This window comes from Ambystoma mexicanum, chromosome 3p (genome assembly GCF_040938575.1).
Source record: "Ambystoma mexicanum isolate Mex_15411 chromosome 3p, UKY_AmexF1_1, whole genome shotgun sequence".
Taxonomy (NCBI): Eukaryota; Metazoa; Chordata; class Amphibia; order Caudata; family Ambystomatidae; genus Ambystoma; species Ambystoma mexicanum.
In genome coordinates this window covers 1,047,021,412-1,047,046,540 of record NC_090925.1, presented here as the reverse complement: position 1 = coordinate 1,047,046,540, position 25,129 = coordinate 1,047,021,412, and the positions used below count along the sequence as shown (strand labels likewise).

Sequence of the window (25,129 nt, the reverse complement as noted above, 5' to 3'; positions counted from 1 at the left end):
TTACAAGATGATATGATGTATGCTTTCCTGCAACATCACAAACATTCAGAGATAATTAAAACTTCAATTTAAAGAAAAACAGTCCAACAATTATTGCATTCTTGTGCCCAAAAATTTGGATTGTCTTAGTAAGTGACATTCATCATTTATCACCATGACATCAACATTTTTACCACATGCTATTGTGGCATGGGAATACTGTCAATGTACAGCAAAAGCTAAAAGTTCATTTAGGAGAAAAAGACAACGTTGCTGTGGTGTCTATGGGATGTCTACATATGTTTCGGCTGAACAGATGTTGTCAACACCTTCCCTGGTGTTCGGCTGTTTGATTTATAGCCCTCTTCAGGACGGTACGTTGTTTTAATGGATTGACAAAAAATTCAAGGTAAATCCCCAAAGTGTCAGAATATAGTTGGACACTAAAAGAGTAAAAAGAAAAGGAGAAGAAATTCATAAACCTGTTTTAGTCAATCATTTCTAGGGTTTTAAAAACTTTTTGCCAATTTTCATACTTTGTAGAAGTTTTTATTTTCTACAGACATGCTTTCTACTGACCTTTTTGATCTTAATATGGTTAGACTGGAGCGTCGTAGTTAAAACCAGGAAATTGCTTTCTTTAGGTTGATTGCAGATTGCACTATAATTCGTGTTCTGATTTTATATTCAGATTAGATCCTACTAGGCACTTCTTCAATTGTGTGCGCAAAACCTATTGTGAAAAAGGATTCGTATCATGTATTACTGTATATCTTTTGCAAAAAGTTGAATCTACTTTCACAGGTTGTAATTAAAAAGGGGGGTCAAGTACTGACCTGCGTGAGTCTTAACGATCTGTTAATTGTTGTCGTGCCGTTATGGAGCTAGATGGTCACCCCATGCAATAGTTCAGGGTACAGACAGAATTCGTCTTGTCTGTGCTTTGCCTCTGTTTAGAAACAAAATTCCAATTGTATTTATTAGAGTAAAAAATTGTGTCTGCCCGGTCCATATAGGTTTAAACATTTGAGACATTGAGGACACGCGGCGACAGCCTATGTTGTTTTCTAACCCAGTTCATAATCAAAACATCAACAAGGGGTTTACCTTTTTCTCGCATGTTATCCTGCGAGAGAAAACAGTCTTACGATGCCCACGCTGGTGAAACTCTGTGGTACAATGTGAGGGTCTCAAGCGCTCCTCTGTTTACGGGCGTTTAGTGATGACATGAGCATGTACTGACGCGCTCAATAGTCTAGAATGCATGCTTGAATTGCGTCCGCCATCTTGGGTGGAAGAACTTTTTGTTAGTGGCCAGCAGAAAAGGCTCTGTTTGTCATTATTATCAATGTTCTTCTGTGGGTTGTTCTTACTATTTTGCATGTTTTAATTCGCCCATATTGTAAGATGATTCTAATCCATTGTGTGCGCCACTGAGTACCATAAATATGCCAAAGGCAGTTGTAATATTTCAGATGGGAGAAGACTCTTGAGATGTGGGTACTATTAGAAAAAGTTCGAAGAAAATTCCCCATTCCACAGCAGAATTTAAACCATTCTTAACTGTGTCAAGATCATAAATCCACTTTTGTTCACATTTACGTGGAGCCAAATCGCAGTTACCACCTCTTTTGGATGTTTGCACTGATTGAATTATAAACCAGAAAATTTCACATGGTTTATGTTTTAGACGTGTGTAATGTGCCACCAGGGGTTTATTCGGAGTTTGATTTCTGATGTTACATCTATGCTCTCCAATTCAAATTTTAATCTGTCTTTTAGTTTTTCCAATATATAATAGTTGGCATGGACACTGGATGGCATACACCACCAATTGTGAGGCACAGTTGGTAAAGGTTTGGAATTGCCAAAATTTCCCTTTTAACATAATTTTTTCTAGATTTTTAGTGAGGGGACATACTGAACAGTTGCCACATTTAAAATGTCCGGTCACAGGCGGCAGATCTCACAGAGTTCGTTGTGTCTCCGTGTTCTTGGTTTCTCTAGGGTACGTGTGGACTAAATTGTCTCTTAGATTATATTGTCTTTTGAAGGCAAATCTGTGTGGTTTTGGGACGAAGTCTTCCGTTTTAATGATGTGCCAGTTCTTCAAAACCAATTTCCGTAGGTTGTGGCTGATGGGACTGAAAGTGGTAACACACGTTACTTTTTCCGCTTTTGTTCTCTCCATTGGGTGTAGACATTTTCTCGATTTCTATTTTTGGCTCTTTTGTAGGCCGTATTGATTTGGTTTTTAGGGTATCCTCTTTGTTTGAGGCGTTGTTTTAGTTGATTTCCATGAATTTTGTAATCTTCTAGACTAGTAGAGTTTCTCCGGACTCTTAAAAATTGGCCAAAGGGGAGGTTCGCTTTCAGGCTCGCCGGGTGATAACTTTTGTATTCCAAGAGCGTGTTTTTGTCTGTTTCTTTCCTGAAGAGATTTGTTGTGAGTGTCCCATCATCTTGTATCTTGATTTCCAAATCTAAAAAGGGGATCTTAGCGATGTCATACAATATTGTAAAACTGGTGTTGCTGTTACATTGATTGAGCCATAGATGAAATTCCTCAAGGAGGGTAGGAGGACCTCTTCAAACCATGAAGCAGTCATCTATGTATCTGTGCCATGCTTTTATGTTCTGTTTATACGGGTTGTTCAGATGGTAAATAGAATTGCTTTCGACTGAGTCCATATACAGGTTGGCAATATCCAGTGCAAACGTGGCACCCATACTTGTCCCGTGTCTTTGATTGAAAAATACTTCTTCATATAGAAAATAATTTTCCCTTAGAGCAAGTCTTGCGCATTCTAAGGTGAAAGCGGTTGGAACACTTTTGCTGTTTATAGTTCGTTGGTTCCGATATTTTTCGAGGACTTGCAGACATTCTAGTTGGGGGATACTAGTGTATAGGGCCACCAGATCCAATGTAACTAGGATGTCGCCTTTTTCAATACGGATCTCCTCCAGGATGTTCATCATACTGGTGGTGTCCTTTATGTAGGATTTCATTTTTAACACATAAGGTCTTAAGAACCAATCAACGTATATGGACAGGGGTTCCAAAACCGAGTCTATGGCAAAGACTATTGGTCTCCCTGGTGGGTCTACACTGTTCTTATGCACTTTGGGCAGCAGATAGAAGGCCGGAATGGTAGGGTTGGTTTTCATTAGAAATATTTTTTCATCATGGTCTATCCATCCTTCTTCTTGGGCATGTGACATCAAACTTGATATTTCGTCTTTCAATCTTTGTGTCTGATCTCCTGGTAGTTGTTTGTAAAATTTTTGATTGGAAAGTTGGGACTTTGCTTCTTCATCATATGCCTCTTTGTTCCATAAAACGCTCCCCCCGTCGTAGTTAAAACCAGGAAATTGCTTCCTTTATGGTGATTGCAGACGAAATATCAAGTTTGATGTCACATGCCCAAGAAGAAGGATGGATAGACCATGATGAAAAAATGTTTCTAATGAAAACCAACCCTACCATTCCAGCCTTCTATCTTCTGCCCAAAGTGCATAAGAACAGTGTAAAACCACCAAGGAGACCAATAGTCTCTGCCATAGACTCGGTTTTGGAACCCCTGTCCATATACGTTGATTGGTTCTTAAGACCTTATGTGTTAAAAATGAAATCCTACATAAAAGACACCACCAGTATGATCAACATCCTGGAGGAGATCCGTATTGAAAAAGGCGACATCCTAGTTACATTGGATGTGGTGGCCTTATACACTAGTATACCCCAAATAGAATGTCTGCAAGTCCTCGAAAAAGGGCTATAAAGCAAACAGCAGAACACCAGGGAAGGTGTTGATGACATCTGTTCAGCCGAAACATATGTAGACATCGCACAGACACCACAGAAACGTTATCTTTTTCTCCTAAATGAACTTTTAGCTTTTGCTGTACATTGACAGTATTCCCCTGCCACAATAGCATGTGGTAAAAATTATGATGTCATGGTGATAAATGATGAATGTCACTTACTAACACAATCCAAATTTTTGGGCACAAGAATGCAATAATTGTTGGACTGTTTTTCTTTAAATTGAAGTTTTAATTATCTCTGAATGTTTGTGATGTTGCGGGAAAGCATACATCATATCATTTTGTAATGAATTGTTTGTTGATTAAAATGTGTTTTTTATAATGATTACTTGTTTGGCACAACTATTTGGAAAGATGAACTAGATAATCAATCCTCTTGTCTCTTCTCACTGACCACTCTTTAAGGTAGACTAGGAAAGGGGTAATCAAGCAGTTTGTTCTTTTCAAACCCAGTAGGAGAAATATGCAAGGAAGGCGGTAAGGAAACAGTCACTGGGCTAGCAGGTTACAATTGAGGGCCAAAAGTAATGTGAAAAACATACCCAAATTTCAATTACAAAACACACCCAGATTTGACTTTCAAGAACAACCCAAATTTCAATTACAAAGCACACCCAGATTTGACTTCCAAAAACAACCCAAATTTCAATTGCAAAACACACCCAGATTTGACTTTCAAAGGCAATGCTAAGGCAAAAGAGGTAAAAGAAATGAGGTATGAGTTAGAGACAGGTGCTGAGACGTGAGCAGTTGAGAGCATAAAGGGAGACCAGTTGATGCAAGCAGAGGGAAGAGTGAAGATCAATGCAGGGAAGAAAGAAAGGGTAGGTAGAAGAAGGGAGACTACCCCATGGAGAGGGAAGCACAAGGGACTTGGTTGTCCAAAATCATGGCTGAGTGAACGGGCAGCTCCAGGGAGGGTCAGGTTGTGGTAGAAGCTGTATGTAGCGTCCTGGTAGCGGACAGGGAAGCTGACATGGCCCTTAAAAGTGGGCCTTAGAACAACTGGCCGGCTAAAGCCTGCCGGTACACGGTTGGCCAATATGACTGGCCTAGTGGCCAATCACTAATCAGATGAGGGTGGAACGGCCCAGAGAGGCAGCCCCTGTTTTTAAAATAATGCAGCGGCCATTTATAAAATCGCCACGAAAATGGCAAACAAAGGCGGATTGCACTAACAGGGTTGAATAGTCAGCACAGTAAAACGTTGCCAAGCAAGGCAATACATCAGCCAATGATGCGCAGATAAAACAAAGCGACTTGCATTTTCATTTTTCATTTTTCTCAGTTGTCAAATTTGGGTTGAAAAGCAAGTGGTTGCTTTTAAACATCCTCAATTTGCATTTTCACCCAAGTACCTTCAGTAGATGAAGCTGCGGAAAAGTGAAGAAAGCAGCCAGGCTTCTGTGGAAAGGAGCAGCTGCAGATACGAACACTGCACAGGGAGAAGATGGATGGCAGCAAGGGATAATGCAATGAGTCTTTGAAGAAGGGGGGCTGGCCAAGCGTGCCGGTCCCCGGTTGATGTCAGATACCCCGCAACGGTATCCAACCGGTTGCGTCTATTGGCAGTTTGAACACGTTATGTAGTTGACGGATTCTTTCTGCCAATATAGCTCTCAAGAGAACCAAAGGACAGATTGAGAGATCTATTGACCAAAAGATGGATAACACCCCGGAATACAGCTGGCTGCAAGAAAAAACACACAATCAGTATCTCAAACCATAACAGATGTGATACAAGAGTAATGAGTCACTAGACTCACTTGTGTTTAAGAACAGGAATGTCTTGGATAACGTAACTGATTCTCCCTGTTCCAATCAAGAGAGGCGTGATCCTTTAGGCCAAGAATAAGCAATCATAAGATGCTAAATTTGAGTTATGCTAAAATGTAATTTAAGTGCTATGTAACAGGAGCAAAAAGGATAATAGTCTTACCAATGACTGCATGTTTGAACAGGTCAGAGTCCTTGGCTGAGAAGTGCAGCAGAGAAGAACAGGTATACCCTAACACCGCTGGCACGAGGACGCCCGAAATGTAGTCCAATGAGTTCCGGGAAAACCCTAACACCGCCGGCACAAGGATGCCTAACTTCAAGACCCCTGCTTTCTTTATGGAAGTCTCTAGTCCCAGCACTCCAGGATAAGGTATTGAAACCAGAGTCTGAAATGTCCCCAAAGTTCCCAAAGAAAACAAAGCAACTGATACCAATTGCGCAGCAATAGGAGTCCATAGATAGTTCCTGGGTCGGAACATTACTGTCGTGAACCGTAAGCAAAATCAAAGGCAAAAGCAGTATCCGTTAGGCTTTCCGAGTCGTAAATACCAGGTGTCGGGCATATAAGGAGCAAGAAAGAGCAATTCTGTTGAGCTTTCTGAGTCGTAACTTTCATGCGTAGAGCAGGCAAGGGCAAGTCAGAATCAAAACCAGTATGCAAAACAGGGTCCAAAATTCCAATAAGGGCAAGAAGTAACAGAGTACAACAAACATTGCTGTAACCAAATTTAGAAGCACCGCTCTGTGGTTTGGTAGGGGTTAATATAGAAATCACCTGACACGTTGAAGGCGTAGCCGGTGCACACCTGAACACTGAATGTGGCGCTGCCGCAGACGAGCGAGTGAAGACCGGTGCACCGGCTGCCAGCATTTCCATGGCAACCCCCAATGTTGCCTAAAAAGATCTGAATCGTGTTGGGGGTTTGACAACCTTCCGTTTCACACATTACTGTTCCCTGAGAGTTGAGCACGACCGCTGAGACGAAAACGATGAGGGAACAGGGGTAGCACTGTCATGTGCTTTTAAGGCCGATGAAGGTTGTTTCCTGACAGTTGGCCAATATGGCTGGCCTAGTGGCCAATCACTAATAAGGTGAGGGTGGAAAGGCCCAGAGAGGCAGCCACTGTTTTCAAAATAATGCGGCAGCCATATTTTAAATCGCTGCGAAAACGGCAAACAATCAATACATCAGCCAATGATGCTCAGATAAAACAAAGCGTCTCGCATTTTCATTTTTCATTTTTCTCAATTGTCAAATTCGGGTTGGAAAGCAAGTGGTTGCTTTGAAGAATCCTCAATTTGCATTTTCACCCAAGTACCTTCAGTAGATGAAGCTCCGGAAAAGTGAAGAAATCATCTTTCCCACCCCATCCATTTTGTTAAACACACCACACAATACCCCAGACAACTTCTCACACACCCTAGCAATCACTACTCCACATCATAACACATCCAAAAACACATGAAATCTCCTCCGGCCCCCCTATGCCAGGCAAAGGAATCCTGGACCCGCCATATAATGGGTCCACACACCAAAATCACCTTTATTTACAAATGGTGTAGACCCTTCCTCTAGCCCCTTGGCTTGGTATCAGGGTATTTACCTCTCCACACTCCCAGGTACTCCATATAATGGACCTCACCTTTTATTTAATTCTGCAGCGCTGACTTTCCTCCACAATCAGAGAAGTGCCTGTTTACTCACGCTTCATCTTTTACCTCATAAAATATGCTGTGATGTCATCTAACATAAAGCCGCTATATATCACCATGTGGCTTTTCACCTTCCATCCATTCACCAACAAATCACTCCACACATACCCAGTCCACCTTTATTGTTTTCTCCCGCAAAGCTACCCTTACATTTATGCATTCTCCTAAGTACCTCTGATATGGGGTCCCATCAGTGGCCTACACAATCTGGGAGAAGCGCCCTGCTCCAAAGAGCAGGCAGGCCTTCTGTCAATACGGTGCCTGTGAACCTCCACAACCTTGTACTTAATTTATTGCCATCACCTTTGCTCCTCTTATCCCAAATCACAAAACATTCCAGACATGTCTCCCCCTTATGTCCTTCGAATCCCAGGTGCCCACTAATGACATGACCGGGGCATCGCTCTTGTGTCTGAATTTCAGGGATTTGTATGCTTTTGTTTATATGCCTACTTGTAATTCATATGGGAGGACCGCTCTTTGGGGAGGGCAGTAGTGAGCTAAATCTTCATCTTGCCCATTGGCATCACAAGACCTTATGCCCTGTTCTCACGAATTTGTCCAGGTCGCATGTCTACCAGCTCACATTCCGTTCCCACCTTATTCATGCTATGCAGCTGGACACAATTAGCCCTTAACTGTGTACCAGGAGTGCCTCTGACCTTGGCTTACCTCCTGGGGAATAGGAAAAGAGTTTTGCTTTTGGAGCTGAACTCACAGAGCCGCTGCTCCACATCACGGCCTGCGTTCTATTTTATTAAAAATATGCTAGGCCTTAACATCCAAAATGGCAACACTCCTGCCATGTTAAAACACTGACCTCGCTTCTACCACGATGCCATGCTGGCTCCATTTTCCACCTAATTCGGTTTCTTCCACACATCACACAATACTATGTTTCTGCTAATAAAGAACTTAAAACACAGGGCCTATATGCTACCCTATCTATGACATCTTCAACCACAACAATGATACATTTTGTTGCTATTTCAGCATTGCTATATGTGAGTATCTAATATGTCTTAAACCTAACAAAAACAACGTGTGCTTCTGCCGCTCTGCCTTAAATCTGCTCCCTCGATAGTTCGTTCTGATAGAGCTTCTTCAACCAGAATTGTTTGGCCTGGCTGGGATCCTGTACGTTGTAAGTGCATCCCAACAATTTACAGAGTCATGTGGCTGAATACCATAGAGTTGTTCTCTCATCTAAAATATATATATATATATATATATATATATAATATATATATATATATATAATATATATATATATATATATATATATATATATATATATATATATATATATATATACATATATATATATGTATATGATTTGATTTAAATGAATGTATGTTTGTATGTGTGTTGCTGAGTAGCAAAACCCTTGCATGTAGGTATTTTTTCTGTAAGACAAACTGGCCCTCATTACGACCCTGGCGGATTTTTTCCGCCATCGACGGACTTTTCCGCCATGGCGTAAAGTCCGTTTACGCCATGGCGGATGGCGGACTTACCGCCCCATTCCGAGGTTGGCGGGGCGGTAAGTCCCCATTGACCCATTTACCCTTCCCCATTCCCATTTCGGCCCCATAGGGCTCAATGGGAGTGGGGAAGGCGTTAATTACGCCACCGTACATTACGGTGGCGTAATTAACACCAAGGTCCCATAGCGCCATGGATTTTTACGCCCGCAAAAAGCGGGCGTAAAAGTGACCATGGCGCTTTGGGAACTCGTAGTATGCGGTAAGGGGTCGGCGCAGCTAACGCTGGCGTAAACCCCTTACCGCCAGGGTCCTAATAAGGGCCACTGTCTGTGAAATTGTTGGTAATTTCCCCACCATAAAGTTAGGGAACCACCCTGGGTTCGATATATTATTTTAATTAAAGAAATATAAAAATCGCCATTTCAAAAACAGCCTGTTTCTTGTCCCAGAATTTTGGGGTCGGAATGTGTACTAGGGGGTGTTAAATCAGAGGTGCTGGTTCATTCAAATGATTGTTAAGGGTAAAATATATTCTAGAAATAAAAATTGCTTTATGTTACTATCGTTCAATTTTTGCCTCTTCGTTCTCTAGTATTATATCTCTTTGGGAAATTCTACATCTCTGATTGAATTCTTCTTGTTTCCATTATTTCTCTTATGCAAGCATGTTTTGTATGCCTCAAAGAGTTCAACAAGAAACAGGTTTCTGTGATTGTAATACGATATTTCCTTGTCTATGTATTATTTTTGGACAGTGATCCTGCAATGCTGGGCCTATTCAAACACCAGTTAAGCCCTTATGCGCTTATCAGCAGCTGGATGAGTGCAAACTGGCTCAAGCTTAATGGCAAGAAGTCTGAGGTTATGACCAATGGCCATCTAGCTCAGAGTTAGGCTTGGACCTCCGACTTCTGGCCTATTAGACTTGGGAATATGCCAGTGTCTGTTGGTTCCCCAAACAATTTTGGCATTAAAATTTGCGCTTCTCTATCCCCTTAGCGTCAGGCCAGCGCATCTGCAAATCGGGCTTCTTTAAACTCAAATTGCTTAGAAAGGTGATCCCCTTTTTCCCCAGCAGTATCGAGGCATCGTGATTCCCACAGCAATTTTGGGAGTCCTTGGTTACTGAATGCAGTTTTTCTTGCTAAGGCTAAATACCATATTTGTAGGCCCCAGATTCTGCAGAACTCAGCTGCATGTTTGGTGGTGGGCTTTCCCAAATTTTCCCATGCTTCGCCTATTTTAATCCAGCTCGCTTGGCACAACTGGGTTTTCTGGTGGTTCCTCGATTTAGGAAGGCCATAGTGGGCGGCCAAGCATTCTCGGTGGCTGCCCCCACCTCTGGAAACTCCTTCCCTCTTTCCCTCATATTAACTGAGGATTTCCTCCACTTCAGGAAACTGCTCAAAACGTTCCTTTTCCCTCGCTGATCTCGTTTTATTATTATTATTTTGGCTAAGAGCCAGAATACTTCCGATTGATAGTGTGCTATTCAAGAAACCCTAACATAACATACCATAACATGACATAACATAACAATACCTCAGGCCCTGTATATCTGATAAATATTGTTTCTCCTTTTTCCCCTTTTCTCCTTGGTTGAATTTTTCAGGCTTCATTTGATCTACAGTTGTGCTCGTCTTTGATGCAATGCCTCATGTTTGGTGCTACTTATTTACTCACCTTCCACGTTTCCAATATCTAATGATATGAAGTATCTTTGCATATGGCAGGCAAAGTATCCCAGGTAGGTTTTGTACTTGCCCACTTTCTTCGGCTGATGCTTTGTTTGCGAGCCTTGCCTTATATGTTCTTTTTTTCATATTTCTATTATGTCCACCTGTATTATGTATGTATTATACAGTTTACAATACATTAAATACGTCCCACAACAACCACCTCCAAGAAAAATATAACTCATCAATCAAACAAATTAGATCCAGGCCACCCTCAGAAACTGATCCTTAAAATTTAGAAACTTGTCTTCCTTTTAAATGCTTGTAAATTAATTTCCAAGTTTGTACACTTGTTACACGCACACACACACATATGTTATTCCCTATTGTGAGAAACCTGACGGTATTCTTCCACGCTCTCATAATTATATTATGGCTACTATAAAACACTGCAGTTGCACAATGCTTTTCTGTAAATTTAAGTTTAGGTTATTATATTTAAAACTCATAATGTGAACTATATTTGATTGGGAAGGGGTATCATATTGACAAGCACTAGAGAACACTTTTTGAAAATGTAGTGTCTCACAGTCACATGCAAGTGATGGAAAATCTAGTTCTGTGACCTGCTGGCTGCATATATTTGTGCAGCTGACCCCCACCCTATAAGCTGACCCCAAGCTCCTTTTATTCTATCTCATTAGCCTGTCATTTTAAAACAAGTATCCTAAAGGTGCCAGTCAACAAAGTACAATTTCCCACATTATTTGCCCAGTTCTCTGCCTGCTAAAATGCCACCCTCTCTGCTTAATCTCTAGCTTTGTCTTTCCTCTTGCACAATGAAGATACAAGGCTGGATGTTTAAGCAAATGAGCCCTCAACAGTTCCACCTCTTTTGTACATCTATCTCTCTCCTGCAACATCATACACTATATTTAGTCCCCAGATCTTTAATTTCCCTTCTGTTATGATTAGGTTGTATAGTAGCACCTGAGGGGCACCATTACCACTCCCACTGACCAATCAGGAGTCTGGCAATGTAGATGGGATCCTCAAGTAACTGGTTGCGTTGTGTGCTGACCCCCTGCCCCTCTACAGTGTCTGCCATCTTGGTGTTGGGGCCCCAGGCCGAGTCTACCGATTGCCCCCACCCCTCACTGGAATCCTTCCCACCTTTCACTCATCTGCATGCCTCCCCACCACCTCCAGGTCCTAGAAATATATATTTCCAATCGCAGGCATTTTTGTATTTTATTTTTAAGGTAAGTAGGCACATGTGAATCGTGCAAAGACTGTTTTCCTTAACAATGAAAAAAGTGTTAGCAGCCCAGATGGTAGAATGGAGGGCTAATATCAAAAACTACCACTTTCAAGTGTGGCAGGCTAGTGACCCTGTGCTTTGGCATATGTAGCTTGGGCCATTACTGGCCCTGTCTGACAGCGAAAGCGATATTTATTGATATCATTTAATATTAATATAAGAGGCCGGGCCATTTTGTCCAGCTGAAGTTTCCAATTAAACTGCCTGCCACAACAACATACTCCGTACTCAGTTTCCAGAAATGTTTCTAACATCTAACATTTTCTGTTTATTTTGTGTCCTTTCGTGTAGCTTAACTTTATATTTTCCAGGCTCTCATCAAGTACACAAATGCTGTATTTTTGCTCATTTTATGTCTTGGGTATGAAAATTGTCAAGCCAAAATAAAAATAAATTGCACCAAATTGCTAATCAAATATCTTTGTTTGCTAATCATGAACATTTTAATTAGCAAGGTCTGCTAATCAATTTTTCAAAACTAATGTATGACTTCACATGGGTAAGGAACCATCAATATTTTAGGTCTCCGACCACACCCAGAAGTTTGAAGTTTACAAAGCTGAAGCAAAGATTAAAAGGTGTGATGTGTTCAGTACATGTTCTCATCATAACACAGCGGGTATACTGAAGCAGGGACCCATGATTTAAAGGAGCAGATTTCTCCTTCTATTGGCACATCCCCCACATATCAACTGCGCCATCTTTGCTCAGACTTTGTATTAACATGGGGGAGGATGCTGATGGATCCTACTAAACTCCAGTGATCCAAACCATTACCCATTCCATGTCACATGCCTTGCCTCAGAACTAATTCTGAAGGGGCTAGCCCTCCAGCAGGAGTTTATTTCAAATATTTGTGTTTTCTTTCCACCTATCTGGGTTCTACGAATACTGATAAACCTCCTGCTTTTTTCCTGCATGTAATGCCAACCAGACAAGATGCACACAAAGCTTAACCCAGGTAAGGTTTAGAGGCAGGTATCTCAGACACTGACTGCCACTTCAGTATCCATGGCTCGATATGAAGTTTATGGGCATCAGTAGCTCTCCAGCACCCCACATTTTGTCCGTGGAGAGCATGTGCATCTAGCACTGCAGAAATAATGAATGCTTCAATGTTGCAAGCTCAGTTCTCATCTACAGCTGGAACAATGACACTGCAGTGGAAGCTTTCTGTTAGACAGCACCAGATTACACTTCCGCTACAGATTCATCCTCAAGGTGTATAAGAGTAAATGCTAAAGGCCTGAGATCATGCTAAATCACTTCATTTCATTTATTGTGATGTATATCACACTTTTGCCAAAATGGCAATGATACAATCACGGATGAGCAATGTGATAGTAAGTCATAAGGAAGAGGAACCGGATAGTTTTGAGACCAGTATGGAAGAGGAAATAAGTAGGAGAAGAACGAATTAGAAGAGGAAGAGAATTGCAATAAAGGGGGGCCAACAGAGAATAAGAGCAGAAATGGGTTGAGGCACAGGGGGTTTGGGAACAGCCAGCTAATAATTGGATTCAGATCGAAAAGATCTAGTTGGAACATAAACATAGAAGGAAGCAAGAGAAGCAAGATAAAGAGGAGCAAGGCCATGAAGACATTTAGGAAAACAATAGAGTGAAAGCGAATGAGAACACAAGACTCAAAGGACAGAATACCCGCAGAAGGAAGAGCAGCAGAAATTCAAGAGCGAGAAGATAGATCAAAAGGTTTGTGAATATCCAAATTAAAGATGGAACAAAGAGGAGCAAGATGAGTGGCCGGTAGTCCAATCAAAAGGGAAGAACAAAAATCAATGCGAGAGAAAATAAGGGTGAAAAGTGACTTGTGACTTAGTGACTTGAAAAGATGGAAAAGAGTGAGCACAATGAAGATTAAAAAAGATAAAGTGAAAATTACAGGCAGTGAGGGAAATGTGGGAGGAATAGGAGAGAGAGTCTGCAAAAAGTACTCCAAGCAATGGGCTGTGTTTGAAAAGGGAAGCTTGGTAGGGGGAAAAGGAAGAGAAGAAGGGGATGGAAGGGGAGATGGAGATGAAGAAGGAAAATAAAGAACTTAAGTTTGAGAGGAATTCAAGACACAAAAGTGAAAAGCCACCCAAGCTTGGGCGGCAGAAAGAAAAGCAGAAACATTGGAGTGGAGGGTGTCATTGAACTCAGAAAAGGAGAAACATATTTAAGAATCATCCACAATGATGTGGAAGGAGAGATTGTATGAAGAGATAAGTGAAGAGAGAGGACTAGTATAGAAAGAAAATAAAAGAGGGCCCAGGACTGAACCCTGAGGGACACCAGAAAGAAGAGTATGGAGTGAAGAGAGCTGACCCACCCAAGAAACAGAATAAGTATGACCAGAGAGAGAGGACTTAAACCAGGTGAGAGGAGATCCCGTAATACCCAAGCATAAAAGTGTAGCTAGTAGTGTGGGATGATCAACCGTGTAAAAATCAGCAGAAAGATCTAATAGTATAAGAACAAAGGACAGTTTATTATGCTGAGCAGTGAGCAGAGAGTCTGAGACATGAAACAGAGCAGTCTCAGTAGAGTGTCCAGGCCTGAATCTAGATTGGAGAGGAGGAAGAAGAGAGTGAAGATGAAGAAATGTTGAAATTTGAGAGTAGACAATTTTCTCTAAGAGTTTAGAAAGAAACTGAAGTAACGAAATAGGGCAAAAATTAGCAGGTAAAGTGAGGGGAAAAGCAAAGAAGAGAGAGATAGAGAGAGAGAGAGAGACAAAGAGAGAGAGAGAGAGAGAGAGAGAGAGAGAGAGAGAGAGAGAGAGAGAGAGATTAAAAAGAGTAGTAAGGTAAGTAAGAATATTGGGATAGACTAATGGAATTAGTAATGTGGGAATAGAATCAGAGGGATAAGTAATTGGATGGGCACCAGAGACAAACTGAGCAGTATCGATATCTGTGAAAGGAGAAAAGGCAGTAAAGGAATGGTTAGAAACAGAAAGCAATGGGGATCAGACAAGGGTGAATGGGGGAGAAAGGACACACAGAGGTTAGAGACTTTAGTAGTGAAATAGTGAGCAAGATCAGAATCACAGAGAGAGGCGAGGATAGAAATGGATCATGTGGACCAGGAGAAAGAATGGTGTTGAGGAGCTGATAGAGCCAACGAGTATGCTTAGAAAGAGAAAAGGTCAAAGAAGGAAAATATTGTTTTTTGCTAAATACAAGGAGGGAATAATCCACCAGCGCTCATGTTTGTGGAGTGAATTACGAAGAACAAGAAGGGCGGGGGAAAGCCATGGATGAGAAGGTTCACAGGAAGGAGTGAAAGGATGAGAAGGATAGAGAGAATTGAGAGTGGATATAAGAGTAGGTTGGAGAACATCAAGATCAGAAACAGCAGATGGATTAGCGGAAGAATGAATATGAGGGAGAGAAGAGGTCAGGGTAGAGGTGAAAGAGAAAGAATCAAAACAGTAGAGATCACGATGCAAAAAAGTTTTGTAGAAGTGAGTAAAGACAGAGGAGGGGAAAAAGGATAGAAAATGACAACATAAAGTTCTGAAGAATATACAGGATAAGAAGAAACCAAGACATTACAAGGAACAGAGGAGAATATCAGACCAAGAGAGGAGCCAGAGAACTGTGAAGCGGAACTATGGTAGAAATCCAGCAAAGGAAGAAAGGCAGATGAAGAATGAGTAGAATCGAGATGCAAATTGAAATTGTTGAGTGCAAAAAGGGGATCGATAGAAGGGAGAACAGAAGAAAGTAAAGTATCAAAATCTGAGATGAAAGAGAGAAGTGGGCTGGGTGGGTGATAAACAATTAAGAAAGAAATTGGCTGAGGTTTAAGAAAAGAAACCAAGTGATAGTCAAAAGATAGAAAGGAGGTGGAGTAACCAGGAGAGACCTTGTGCAACCAGGAAGAGTGAGAAAGAATCCCTACTGCACCATCACAGCCAGAGGGGTGGGGTGTGAGGGAAAAACTCAACGAAAGAGAATAGAGAGAAGCTGGCGTGACTGTGTTAGAGAATGAACTCAAGGTTTCAGTATGACAAAGCAAACTAAGGCCTATTCATTGGAACAGGTCAAAAGTGACATGAGACTTATTAGACAATGATCTAGAGTTCCATAGACCAATAGAGATAGGAAAAAGAGACCGGGTGGGGGTAGGGTATGAATGAGATTGAAGGGAGAGCAAGGACAGCATTGGAGAGGTAAAGAAGAGCACTAGAAATGTGTACAGGAATAGGGTAAAACCTTGAGAAAAAGAGGAGAGCTACAGAGTAGCAATTGAGTAACAATGGGATCGCTAGTAGCATGATGAATGAAAAATCCAGTCACAATGGAAAATAGAAAAGCAAGAAAGATGGCGAACAAGGTGTACATGCGGGCAAACAGGAGTAATCAATGCCCTTAGAAGGACCCCCTTTGAATGGGCTTAGGAAGCCATAGACTATGGAGATGTAAGGCAAGGCGCATTATCATTCACATGATCTGAGGGGCAGCTGGTCCAATGATGGCAAAGGCAGCGCCAGGCAGGTCAACTGTAGTGGGATAGAGCAGTCAGAGGGACTTTGAGAACATAAATTGGGGCAAGCCACTACAAATATAAGGGATGAGGCAGGTAACATAGTAACATTCCTCTCTCCTCCTATTCATCTTCCTCTGATCTACCTGATGTCACATCTGAGGAGGAAAACACGGTTGGACCAAGAGCGAAGTATATAAACAAGTGGCATTGGCAAATGTGATTATCATGTTACATCGATGATTAGCTTTTCCCCAAACCTGACATCCTGTTGATGTCCACTGACCCTGCAGTTAGACCATTTACAGCAGCCTGCAAGACAGGGCTACCCTGATTGACACCAATTTGAATAAGCTGATGGAGTAGAGGGAAATTGACAACATATTGCTCCCCTGGTTCATGTGAAACTGCATCCCTCTAGCCCAGGAGAAGTACTCTATTTCTATACATTTTGAAATGGACTCTGTATTGACTAGTCTAACAGGTAACCTTTCAACTGAGACAAAGAAGGTAGCAGTCACCGACCCAGTGAATAAGGTGACTTCGGCACTTGCAAGTTGTTATGGTGGGACTACCTATCTATGTCTTGTAGACAGCACAAGCCCTACTGAAGGATTTTCAGATAATGTACAAAAGGATGCTAGAGTGGGGAATACTTCACTACACTACTGAAGATGATGCCCTTCTGGATCCCATGCATCAGAAAATGGAACCCCTCTCGGACTTCCATACATTGGGAATCGGGAAGCGGCTATCTCCATGGGAACATCTGTGGTGGTCTGGACACAGTGTCACCTCTGAGATTGGGTCCCATACCCATCACTGAATTTCATAAGCACAAAGCTACCATTCAAGTAAGCAATGCTATTCAGGAACCAGTTAGACAGTTAGAAGCAAATGTCCACAAAGTCTACAAACATGAGAGTATTTGGATGCCAAGAGAAAAAGACGTTGCATTCTTCTGAAGCCACTCCCAACAGCTACTTAGGTATATAAAAATGAAAATGCAGGCCAAAAGGTGCAAGCCCAGATATAAAGGGAACCTTTCACGATATAAGGTGTCTAAATCTAGGTACTTGTAGATGCACCAGGAATCCTGTGTGGGCCAGAACTCCGAAGAAGACACCAGTAGTGGCAAGGATGCAAAGGCAACACATATGTGGACCACGATTATTGCAGACCCCTCGGTGAGACCCATGGTGAGATCAAACGAAAAGGGCACATTCAGTGTACTCCCATCTCTACGGGTATGAAAACAACTACATGTCCATGACACCCAGACAAGTGAACAGCCCTAATGAAGGGAATTTAGGAGCGCCTTACAAAAAGGTATTACTGTCCCAGTGCCAGAACATCACCATGGCCATGGAAACAACTCAATTGTATTCTTTGTAAAGTGTCAGTGAGCAAGTGTCATACACAACATTTCAGATCACTGCAGCATCATCCAACTAATAATGAAAGGAGACTGGCTGACCTATATAGATCTATGTAAGCCCATACCACCACATCCCCACGAGGATGTCAGAGTTTAAACGTGATGTTTGCGATAGGCATGCAGCATCTCCAATACATTTTCCTCGCCTTCATGCTAAAGTCTGTTTCACAAGGCACGATCCCTAGTGACAAAACATATCCACTAAAGGGACTTCTCAACCCGTTTCTGGTGCCGAATACTGACTTGTTCTGGGACTCCTTTCCTACTGCTGTCTTCTACGGAGCTCCTTCCCTCTGCCCCCCAGCACCCTCCATCGACGCCTGGACTTCTACTTGCTGCGCTTTGCTGTGGGGTAAGGAGCTGACAATGTGGGACGTTTTGGCAAGTTGCGGCGAGCATTTTTCAAAACTTGACTTAATTGCACATTTCACCGTGCGTGCATACTTTATCTAAATTGAATCGCCATGCTGCGCTCCGCGCATTTCCACTGGTGATTTGTTTTGAATTTGCCATATTGAGGCCGGATGCCTTAGACCTTCCAAGATGGCCGTGTGCTGGGCTAAGTTTTCGAATTGCTGTTGTTTTGCATTTTATGGTGCCAGCTCCTGCCTTCCTCTCCCATTGGTTGCCATTGGCCCCTTTAGCCAATGGCTGCAACCGAGAGGCGGGAGCCGGCCGCACCATCAAAGGCCCACTTCAAAGGCCCTGTCTACCACTGTCCACCACTGTACGCTGGATCGCCATCCCCTGTGAGTGTCTGTTCTCCCCCATGCCCCCCTGTGAGTGTCTGTGCTCCCCATGCCTCCCTGTGAGTGTCTGTGCTCCCCCATTCCCCCTGTGAATGTCTGTGCTCCCCCATGCCCCCCTGTGAGTGTCGGTGCTCCCCCATGCCCCCCTGTGAGTGTCTGTGCTCCCACATGCCCCCCTGTGAGTGTCTGTGCTCCCCATGGCTCCCTGTGAGTGTCTGTGCTCCCCCATGACCCCCTGATTTCTGCCTTCTGCCCCTTCCACCCTCCACTAAATCCCTCTTCTTTGGCATCTTCCTACTCCTCGCCCCACTATCTTTCTACCTCCTCTCATTCTTCCCCCACTTAGCACTTACTCTTATCATTTGTCGCCTTGATTTTTGATAGCAGCCTGTCTGTCTCTCCGCCTCCCCTCCTTGTCTTCTCCTTCCCCCCCATGCTCTATTAATCTGTCACTGACAAATTTGCACTGTAGCGTGTCTTGTTCATCTCCTTCCCCACTCTTATCCCCCCCGTCCTCCCCTCCAACCCCTCCTCCTGTTACCTCTTGCACTACATCAATTGTCGTCAGGCATAGTAATGTTACTGCTTGTTGTGTTCTCCTTCTTTTCCCTTCCCTCTTTGCCTTATTTGTTTTTATGCACTTGCACTATCTGAAATGTCGTCAGGCCTAGTACGATAGTTATTTTTCGCATTCTGTATGTTTTCAAGGACTTTAAATGAATGTAACTGTATTTTCCTATGTTCCCTCCCTCCTTGAAGCGCTTTGAAACACATTGTGTATAGGCGCTATATAAATAAACAATCAATCAATCATGCAAGAGGCCACTGGAGATGTTGTAGCTGTACCAAACATGGTGTTAAAAAGCTATTGTTAGCCTGGAGCCAGTACCTTCCTAGATACTTCAATAACAACTCTCGTCAACTTTGTGGCAGGACTGGTTCATCTCCTGGACAGCAGAAGGATCATCGATGTCTGATGATGACATGGGTATTCGTGACCACCCCTCATCCCACTTCATTTTGCCCCTTAATGGGTGGTGGAAACTGAGTTCATTGGACTTTGCAGCCAAGATCATGATAACACATCTTCCTTCTCCATTTGTGGCTACAGCTGGGGAACTTAGAATAGGGGATTTCTCTGAGTCCACCAGAGACCACCATCCTCACAACAGATGGCAGTTACCTCGGTTGGGGAGCTATGGGCGTCTGGTAAGGTCAATATTTGCCGGAACTCTATGGAAGCCCAGATGTAGAATTGGAGAGAGCTAAAGTGATCTTTAGAGCCCTAAAAGCCTTTTCCTCTAGGATCCAGGGAAAGGCCATCATAATTCGAACAGACAGAGAGACAGCTATAGCCTAACTTAACAGGTAGAGGGGGGCGAGGCCACACCTCTGCTACAAGTTATGGGGAGGCCTCAAAGAGATATAATAGCATGCTCAGAGAATTGAGGAATGAATTAAGATTGGGAGATACATCTTGAAAACAACTGAAGATGGCTTGGCAGAGCTGGGAATATTTGGAGACTGGTTTGTAGACAAGCTGGAGAGGGAAGCCCTTAAGAAGACAGATTCTCCAAAAACAGGAAGACCCGTTTAAATGGTAAGTAAGACGAATCCCGATATAAATGCAAATTGTCCAGAGGGCTTTCCATGGGGAAATTCCAGAATAGAGAAATGGGAATTAAAAGGTATAGTTAATGTGACAAAGAGCCACATGCAGTGTTATATAGAATGTGCTGCATCTTCAATTTCCATGCACTATAAAGTGACATGTTTTTTCTTGTGGCGATGGGGTTTGTGGGGAGCGGTGCAGCCCAGTAGGGAACATCGTTCCACTACTTTTTTCCATACACTTCGACCACTGGGCAAGATTTAAAACTAGATGCAAGTTTGGTGCAACTTAAATGCATATCACTTTTTTAAACATAGTCACCATTAAACAGAATCCTTGGCTGACGCCAACAGAGAATCACATAAACCAAAATGTTATTGCAACCATCCCAGGAGATATCCTGTGATAAACTGCCAATGCGAGTCTAGTCATAAATCAAATATTTGTCCATCCAAAGTTAACACAGAGAATTCATTAAAGACATAGATAAATATGTGAAGTGTTAAACCCATCTAGTCTCTTATCCAGAAAGCTGAGCAAGCAGGTGACAGGGAAAGGATGTTGTAACATTGTACATTTTACTGGGGAAGATTACATCTCCAGTCCCAACGTGTTGAGCTGCAGGGAAACTTAATAGGAATAGATTGATAGCAGCACACACACACGTGCATTTAAAGCTGCAACACATTGTCTATTTAAATAAACATGCCCACACACATGCATTGAAAGTTATCTACATGTGTTCTTTGAAAGCTGCACAAACATATTCAGAAAATAATGCACACACATGTTCAGAGAACAGCGCACTATTCTTGGAATATCATTTGTTCTAGTTCAAACCTGCAGGAGCCAGATACAAGCTGTCTATTGTTTACATTTAAATTATCTGCACATAGGCAATACATTCACAACCCCACATTTATATTGTGGAGCAAAGTAAAAGGAATATATATTTTAAATGTTGTTTGTTTAGGTAACTTTCCTCCAATACCAAACATGTCTTGATACTGGAGAAAACCAAGTGTTCATGTGTAATGTTGATTTGGTTTCATATGAAAATGCCTACAGTGGCCGAAAAGCGGCACTGTTATCAGTAAAGTCAATTGTGATGTCTAGATAGAGGCAAACCTAGAAGGAGTGTATTTAAAATGCCCAATATCTGTTAGGTTATTATATACAATGAAGAATGGCAATTAATGTTTTCGAGAAAAACAGTAGTCAGTTTCATACAGAAAGGTAAAATTCGTTTGACTGACAAATAGTATTTGATCTTACAATATTGTAGTGATTTACTTGTCATAAAGCTGGACATTACCCTGGTTTAAAATAACACTTCTTTTTTTTTTTTTTTTAAATTAAATTTCGAGAAATTTACTGTCTGTTTATTGCCTGGAATTGTGGGGTGGGATTGTACATCAGGAAAGTTAAATGGGGTTTGTTGCCCTAGCTGAACCTGCATATTAATGCTAAAAACAAATAATTTTACAGTTTTCAGAGTTAAAGCAGATTTCTTGATTATCTCACATTTGCACCGGAGCAGTATGAAATTCTGTCAAGATTTAGATCTTTTAAATTATTAATAAATTATGATTTCGGCCGTTCAGTGATAGCACGAAGATCTGGACAGAAATAAGAAGCTTTCAAGATCCCTCCCAGACTACAATTTATTAATATGCTGGCTCCAGAATTCTTTTTTCTGAAGAAGTGTGCAGAGATCTCTCAAAGGGTAACATGAAAGATGGAATGTTCTAACTACACAGGCCCTGTCTCTAACCATCCCATAACGAGACTATGTGAGTTCAGACAACCTGAACTCACATAGGGCCTCATTACGACTTTGGAGGCAGCCATGCCCTTATTAAGGGCATGGCTGCCTCCAAAATCGGGTCTGGGTTCTCTGAATGGGGAATTACCGGGCCATTCCGAGTTTGGAGGGCCCGGTAATTCCTCCTTCAGGAAACCCGGGCCCGGACCTTCCCCATTCCCATTTGAGCCCCCATAGAGATCAATGGGAATGGGTGCGGGAGCTAACAACGGGCCGATTACTACCGGCCCGTTGTTAGCTCCTTGGTCCCCTCGCGGGACCCGCTCTGGACGTCTGGTAAACATCGGGTCCCGCGAGGGAACCTCGTAATATTGCATAATGGGTTTAACGGCGCCGCCACCATTAGCGGCGCCCGTTAACCCATTCCGCAATTGTTGTAATGAGGCCCATAGTCTCATAAAAATAAAATTTTCACATGTCTTTAGATGTTAATCTTTGTACAAAATAAAACTATTTGTGATGGTGTACCTATGTTTGGAAATCAAAATTCAGGTTGTTCTAAACAACGGGCTGAACTGTTTTACAAGGATAATTTCTGTGATTTGTATGCCTTGGTTATGGTGAATAGATGTGTAATATTTGTCATCTGAATCTAAAGTCACTATCATTTAATTGGACCACCATTGACTTTTTTAAGATGTTCATGACATAAATATTAAAAGGTGACAAAGTGGTAGCACATAGATGTAAATGTCTATTGATAAATCTGGACACATGTTCAAATGGAGAGATTACTTGAAGAATATTTCCAGGTTTGCACACCATGTGCAATACAATATGGGCATGACTGGGTGTTGATATCTGAATTCACAAAATGTAACATTGGGCCATAGTTAAATCAGAGATGTACATTCAATTTGGAATTGTGTGGCGGGATTGATGGTATGTTTTTTCAGAGCTTGATGCATTCAGCAATATGTAATCCTACTTATTTCAGTTGCTCACTCGACTCTGTTCTGATAGCTCGCATCTATATAATGTTATCATTAGTAGCGGGAAGTTCTTTAATGCCTAGTAATATTGTGACATATGTGAATTCTGGCCTTCCAAAGACTCATCATCATCATGTGTCCTATCTACAGAGAATCTCTGTGATTCATTGCCTTTGATATTACCTGAGAGAATTGATCCTGTACATTCAGATATGGCTACAGGACAACTGGGTGGGCTTTTGCCCAGGCATGGGCACTACATCTGTCCTTTTCAGTTTCTTGTATGATCTTGCACAAGTAGCTGTGGGGGTGATACTGCTACTACTACTCAATATATTGCCCACCTTGGCACTGTAGGCATCAGCTCAAACTGGGAGAGATGAGATGCAACAGAGCTTTGGCATGGGACATCATTTCTTGCAGCTTGCCCACTGACAGTGATCTGTCCATCTTTTCCTCTGATTGCTCTGCCACAAAGATCTCTCTTATCTCTGCTATTTTTTTAATCTCTGGGTCTCCATTAATCTGTTTGGCGACATCTTTCTGCATGCTTTTTTTGTGTTACATTAGTAGGCTGATAACTCACACATGTTGTTCCTCCCAAATGGTGACCAGGCTATCATCGCAACAAACTTTACATCTTGGCTCTCGGCTGGCGATGCGTGGATGTAAAGGCACAAGTTAAATTAACACAAAACACATTCTGACCCCTTTATCGAAATCCGATCTATGGATCTCAGACTTTTGCCCCCCATGGGTGAGTATCTGTCCCACTCCTGTTCAAGTAGTCAAAAAAAGTAAATATAAAAATACACTCTATTTCCTTCTCAAAACATGTGCAGGAATGGTTCCTTCATGCATTTCAGCTCCCCACTTTATGCACAATTCTCCCCTTCTTCTCTTTCCCGGCTACATTCCTCATCCTTAATAGTGTTAACTCCAGTCGAGTAAACTTCTGTGACGCACTTTTTTTGTTCTACCAAAATCCTTGATTGCCTGATTCCTTTCTTGTGCAAAATTCTGCGACCAGGCTCTTACTGCTTGGCTTTTCGACTATCTGACCACGCTAGCCCGGCAAATCACAAGCTTAACTGCTCACCTGCAGCTAGCAAATGCAATGTTAAGTTTTAAGACTTTTTTTCATTCTCAGTACCAGCGCCTTTCGAATCCAAACTGCAGAGTTATTCAAATGTTCGGGTCCTCCACTCTCAAAATGCAAATGTCCTTGCTTGCTCCTGCCTCGTTATCTACGCCTGGATCATGCGTTTTCTTTGCAGTCTAAGCATCTTTATAATGATCTGCCTTCTGCTTTGGAGAGCATTTCCTATCTGCTGCTTATCAGGAAAATCAAGTTTTTAAAAGTTGATCTAATGTTATTGCTGGCTGGTCTCATTAGGCTGCACTTAGCATATAAGGGTCATGCATGGCATTTGAAGCTAGTCCTACCTCATGATGGCAGAACGTTGACCTAAGAGGCTGCACCTGCACCTGACTTGGCTGCAGTACCTCTGCCTCTAAAACTTGAAATCTTTTGCACTAGACTTTAGTGAATGCCAAAAGCCAGGTAAATTTGGTTATACCTGCCTCCTGATTAACCTGTTCTTGCCTTCGTTCTCTTCTTGCACTTTGCTTTCGGATTTCTTACTTTCCCCTAACTGGTTTGTTTGTTGTGTCTGTTCTCCATGTCCGCGCTCCAAGGCCTCCGAGCATGTGGCGCGGTTTATCATTTTTTAAATAAATAGATCTGTTCTTAAAAACATGCAAAGTAGCGCAATTTACGATGGAAATCGGCAAATTATTCCACAAACCACACCCTAAGGTGCACAGCATCATGCCACCATATCAGTCTTATGTTTGCCCACTACTAATAGATCCTTCGAATGGGACCTGAGGCAGCTGGTTGGACTATGTTGCTGTGCCATATAAGAGAGCTAGCTGGGAGCCAACCCATTTACAATTTTCAAGATCTGGTTAAGCGCCTGAATTTGGATCTGCTTCTCCATCGGCAACCAGAGCAATGACCCACACGCCTGAGAAATATGGTCACGTAATTCAAACCAGAGATCATACAGACCACATGTTCTGCACAGCCTCAAGTTTAGAAAGTCATTTCTTAGATATAAGAATGTGTAGACAATATTGCAATCTGCAATGTCAGGCAGAGCCCATGTGGGGTCCACCTATGATTGGCACCTGGAATGGGATTTCTAAAACCACCAGCTGGACCTTGTCAGTGAGCATCTGTTATTCAAGAGTGAAACTCTCAGAACTTCAGTCAACCTCTGTGTATTAAAAA

General features: G+C 42.2%; 1 protein-coding gene across 2 annotated transcripts in view; it reads left to right on the top strand.

Annotated features, from left to right (window-relative positions):
• The window catches only part of LOC138581224 (protein-glutamine gamma-glutamyltransferase E-like), a 386,319-nt gene that overhangs the window by 74,398 nt on the left and 286,792 nt on the right, over positions 1–25,129 (top strand). Inside the window, exon 2 of one of the 2 annotated variants that reach the window (XM_069652407.1) lies at positions 10,400–10,534. The exons of the other annotated variant lie outside the window; for it this stretch is intronic. The gene's annotated coding sequence lies outside the window, so the exon portion shown is untranslated. The remainder of the gene's footprint in view (positions 1–10,399; positions 10,535–25,129) is intronic. 2 annotated transcript variants of the gene reach the window in all.